The sequence below is a fragment of the Sardina pilchardus genome, chromosome 5 (assembly GCF_963854185.1).
Source record: "Sardina pilchardus chromosome 5, fSarPil1.1, whole genome shotgun sequence".
NCBI classification, from domain to species: Eukaryota; Metazoa; Chordata; class Actinopteri; order Clupeiformes; family Clupeidae; genus Sardina; species Sardina pilchardus.
The window spans coordinates 34,913,342-34,919,341 of record NC_084998.1 but is presented as its reverse complement, the minus strand read 5'-3'; positions in this window follow the sequence as shown (position 1 = coordinate 34,919,341).

Here is a 6,000-nt window from a genome sequence, read left to right as displayed (position 1 = left end):
GAAAAGCCAATGATAGCCTAAGTGCGTGGCGGGCCAGATCTAAACTAATGCATGCTCGGTGGGCCGCACTGAAGTGCGTGCAGGACGCAGTTTGGACACGTGATTCGTTTTGCCAAAATGGAACGAGAGGGTTTTCATAAACGTAACGGAGTAAAAGTACGAGTTTTCACTTAAAAATGTAGTGAAGTTAAAGTACAAAGTCTCACCAAATATAAATACTTAAGTAAAGTACAGATACCTCAATATGCTACTTAAGTATTGTAACGAATTACATGTACTTCGTTACTGTCCACCACTGTCTAGATGTGATATAGCAAGAGTTGGGATTTGACCCACCCACTTTCAGTCCTTTGCCTCTATCTAATCCTATATTATGTAGGTGAAAAAGTGTACGACGGATACATTTTAGCCTATGTGATTCATGAAAAGCTATATAATCCATCTAAACTATATATTTTCTAAAAGCCTACACTCTCAGAAATGGAAGTACCAGTGTGTACCTAAAACGGTACAAATGCTTGTCGCTGGGGCAGTACCCTTTTGAAGTACAATAATGTACCCCTAATGCAGGTACTGTTTGGTACCCTAGCCATTTGTACCCATCAAGGTACACTTGTGTACCTGCAATGACCGAAATGTACCTGTGTATATCATTACAGCATAGCAGCCTTAAAAGGTACTAATCTGTACTTTAAGGGTACAACCCCAGTGAAAATTTAAGGTGGTATAATTGAAATGTATTCACACAACCAATAAGTAAATTAAAATGTTTATTCTGAGAGAAAAATCACTTTGTGATATTACACACAATACTCCACATGAATACAGGTACATAAAAGTTAACACATTCATATCAAAACATCAAAGTATCTTACATTAATCAATATGCATATTAACGTAAAACATGTTGTAACTCTTTATGTAAGTGTAAATATAAAACAGTTTGATCTCCAATATTTTGCTTCCACATTGTGTTTATATGCAGAGGGGAAAAAATGATTAACTTGCACCATAGGTGATCAACATTAATAACCTTGATCTATATTATACCAATATTTGAGTTAACCACTTCACACAAAAAAACCTTGCATGCTTTTAAGTTCATGTTAATACTAACATATGAGATGAAAATGTAGTATCTGCTTACCGTCACCATTACAAATGCATTAAAATGTTACAAGAGAAAAGCTCCCAGCACTATCGCATCTTGTGCTTGTCACTTAAGGTTTTTACAAAACTAACATTGTCCTTGCAGTAACTTTGCAGTTGCTATAATCTTAGAATTCTCATGTTTGGATTCACAGTGCATACACTAATTGAGTAAAAGATACGCGTCTTGAAGTGTGATACAATGAGTCACAATGACATCATTGAGTAGTATCTCAGAAAACAATGTGAAAGCCTAAGCCAATATTAGCAAGCCTATAAACATATACAATAAACACACTCCAATCCTTCCATTTGGGTAGAATGAGGCGTGCCATTAAAAAGCCAAGAGTCTCAAAAGGCACTAAAGTTCAATATCAAAAACTGGCAGAAATCCAACAAATTCTTCAGGAGGACTTCGACTGGAACCTTACTTGATCTACAGGACGTTGACATATTTTCAAGCAGTGGTATCACCAATGACAGCAGGGGTTGTACGTCTGTTGGAAGCAAAATGTAAACACAAACCTCAGAATTAGATATTTTCAACCACACAAATAAATAGCCTCAGACAGATTGTGTAAAATACACATGTAGCCTATGCAACTACAGTATGTCAATCCACTCACCTGGCATAGATCATTGCTAAGTCATTGCAAGTTCCGTGGACTGTCTGACTCTCCCAAAACTTCTCCATACATCCTTTTCACCTCATATTCATAAAGCTGCCCACTCCGCTATGCGTTTGAGAGAGAAATGGCATATGCAATACATTAATATAAATAAAAAAAATGACACAATGAAACAGCACAAGATGACCCTAAGCAATAATTTCTCCTGGACAAACTAAACAATCTAAAAATTGTCTGTATTATTTTCATTTATATGTGTATTTAACATCAATAAGAAAAATACTATCAATACACTAAGAAAAACGACCAAGTTGTGTTACTTACGTAGCCATTCCTTCAGTAAAAGCAGAGCCATAGTTTTCTCTATCACTCTGAGTAGAGGTACTTCCACACGCCAACATTCTGCCTTGGTGGTTATCTGTGTGAGAGGGATTAACGTTAGCAGCTAGCAGAACGTTTCATAAGGTTCATATGGTTCATAAGGTTAGGTTACTAGCGAGTGCTAATGTTAGCCTTTAAGCCAATTTGACTCAACAGTATTCACTAACTTCACATTAAAATGGGAAACAGTGATAAAACACACACAAAATACCTTTCCTTAACATCTATCATGATAGTCATGCATTACCGAAGGCGTTTGAACACCGTTTAAAAATATTCATAGCTAACATAGGCTACGTTGCTAGCGAATGCTAATGTCAGCCTATTATGCCAACAATTTGACTCAGTTAACAGTATTCAATATTTACAAACCCGAATTTCGATAAATTGCAACTATACCTTACCTCATGCATTACTGAAGGCGTTTGAACACCGTTTCAAAATATCTGAATATAGCTAACATGACATGGGCTACGTAGCTAGCGAATGCTAATATGTTAGCCTTTGAGCGAACAATTTGATTCCGTTAACAGTATTCAACATTTACAAACGGAATGTCGATAAATTGCAACTACATCTTACCTCTGAATAGCGTTGCCTCCTGTTCCATAAAGATTATGCCAGCACCACAGCACGTTTCCCCACACCAAGCTCCTCTGCTGAAAACTGCTCCTCCATTACTTTCAATACTTTGAGTGAGACGAAAAAATAACGGTTGCTCCCGAATCTCCTCCCCTATCAACTTCTGAGTGACAGTCCATGGGCTTTTTGTACCCATAGGTACAATATGGTCCCTTGGTGAAAAGGTACATTATTTATGTACCCGAAATGGTACCTATTAGTACCAATACAAGGTACAGGGTCAAAATTGTACTTGAAAGAACGAAAATGTACCCCAACAGTACCCCTATTTTTGAGAGTGTATCTACATGTGATAACATGGATTAAGACATGTCCCACCTTCCTCCAGACTTTGAGGCACCCATATCTGTACATAGGCTTGTATTGTATAATTTACTGTGTGCAGGTATAAAAGCTAGGAAAAATACAACTAAGCTACCACTTAGAGAGGGTTATCATACCAAATAATGTCCCTCAGGCATGGAGGATTACAAAATCATTGATAGATTTTGCCACCTCAGGTGATACCAATATGTGATTTTTAGGGTCCTGGCCCATGGACTATTTCTAGAAGGGCGCCGATGCCGCAACTCAGCCGACAGCGCCGGAGGTTTTATGGAAGCGGCCCGCGTGTAATTGCTAGCTGGGAATTGACGTTTTCATTCGAAATCGGAATCAATGGGAGTGCGGTGTCCAAGGAAGCTTAGTGCCGGATGACGTGACGGCGGTTGTTACGGTTCCCCCTTCATTGCATTTCGAATGTGTGTAAGCTGACTAGCTAACATCAGCTAACGCCATCAGGTTCAGCAAATAGGATTATAAATGTCATACAAACTCCTTGATAACCCCCAGCCCCCTTCCATTGAGAACAACCGAGTCTGTTTGTCCATTTCTTTTAGGTCTATGCTTCACAGGGCATGTAACTGAAACATTCTGCTCACACTGTCTGCAGCAACAATTAGCTTACATTGTAACTATTATAATGGAACAAATGGTCTGCAGCAACAACATTGTAGGCTAACTAAACTGGCTACACCAAACGTGATGGTGGCGCATTACCATACGTTCAAAAATGAAATAAACCATCTTCTAAAATTGATATAAGCTCTGTGAACGGAACACTTCAATAGCGGACCTGTTACGCAGACGCTGCATATTAAATTGTGCGTTGCCTGTTTGCGCTGTGGCGCGTGGGTTGCAGGGACGTGCACAAGAATTTTGAGGGGCAGTTGCTCGGACCTGAAAAAAGGGTAACCCCCCCCCCCCCCCCCCCCCCCCCCCCTCTAAAAAAAAAAAAAAAAAAACACAACTCATCTCTTGGCCTATCTGCTATATGCCTCATTCTGGTCCACATTTTCCAGGGTCTGGGGGCTTGTGGCTGCTCCTCATCTTAGATGTAACATAGCCTTAGCCTATGAAAAATTGTCATTACTAGGCTAAAATATGAGTCTGATTAATTAATCAATTCGCCTACACAGTGTCATCTTTATGTCGTCTTTATCACAGTGCATAGTCTCTGTCTCACCTGCTGGTTGGCTTTTTCGTAGCCAACCCTGCATTGTGCTGCCCTTTGCTGCCTACTTGAGTTGTCTCTCCCTCTCCTGATTTTTTTCAGTGATCATTTTTACTTCAATACCCTAGTGATAGGATTTAGGCATTCAACCATTTTGAATGAAATAATGAATGTGATGCATTAGGCTACTTCCATCATTCGTTCTTCTTGCTAAAACGAAATGTGAGAAACGAACTATTATGCCTATACCAAAAAAAATAGTAGGCTAGCCTGCTATGGGACAACGGGCTGCTTGTCTGCTTGCAGGCTGTCTGATTAGGCTAAACGTAGCAAACTCAGCCTGGATTTATGGAGATTGTAATTAATATCATACAACTTCATGATGATTATTGTTCGTTTGTTATACATCAAACGTTGAGGAGGCAGTCGGTCTCACCAGACAACCGCGACAATATCTTTCGTCGAGGGCCGCGATAGACTGTCATGCAGGCTCAACTCAGTTGCCGGTCGCGTGAAGCGCTGCAACAGTAGCCTATACGTAAACAGAATTTGCCCTCCTTCTGACTTTCGCTCTCGGTGCCCCAATGGAAGTGAATGAGGCTACTTTTACTTTGCGATTTTTAAAAAATCTAGGCCCACGTGAAATTCTGCATCCATTGTAGCCTACGATTTATTATTATTGTTTGCCCTCGGAAGGGCAACATGAGTCGAGAAGGGCATATGGGCAGTTGCCCGAGCAACCTGAGCAACCCCCCTGTGCACGTCCCTGCCACCGCTACCAGGCTAAACCTAAATGTTATGTCTACTCATTAAGCTGTAGCAGCTATGAAAACATTCTACCATGCCACAGCTGCTGTAAACCAGGACGTTATCGTCTTGTCTCCTGTTAGGCTACTCCTTACTTGATTTGTTTATATCGTTACAGTAACCGGTTTGCTCTCGGTAACGTTATCAACAGCTAAAGACAATCTAACCTAACGTCAACGTAAATTTAACACTGTATTTAGCTAACGACAATCAAACTTGCTCCAGGCTGGGTTTAACGTCGGGTAGGCTGCAAGGCCAACAGGGCTTACAGAAGGGCTTTTAGCCATCTCGACAGAGCAGCCTACACAACACCGATCTTCACCCAGCGTTTTAAGTGAAGTCCAACCTGATAGACATTTACAGTGGGTACGGGTTGAGAATGCACCTTCTCCCGCGGGACTCCCGAAGAGATCCCGCAGGCTGTCAAGCCGATTTTTTTAGAGGCTAAGGCAATGTACCCAAACAACCACCAGGTGGCAGAAAGTTTCAACCCGCATTTCAACATTTAATGATGAAGACCGCATATCCGTCAATAGTCGACTCCGAAATCTCATTTAATCATTAAAATGAAGGTGATGACTGGCGAAATTAATCAAACGACGTTTCAATGAACCATTGTTGAAATGAATGAAAATGGTTATAGAAAATCAGCTACAGCCTAACGCCGACACAGCTGATTCTTTGATTGATTCTAAGCTGTTTTGATGTAGGGGATGGGTAAACTGGCACGCTACAAACATGCTACCAATCAAATGTAATATTAGTAGGACTAGCCTACTTAGACACTTTAGTCATAGGCAACGTTGCCATGTTAATTTGGGCTAGAAGTGCTTGCTTGTGGTGGCGCTCTTGTCCGCTGCTTCTCCCGAATTGTGTTTGGCAAATTTGTTATTGGGGGAA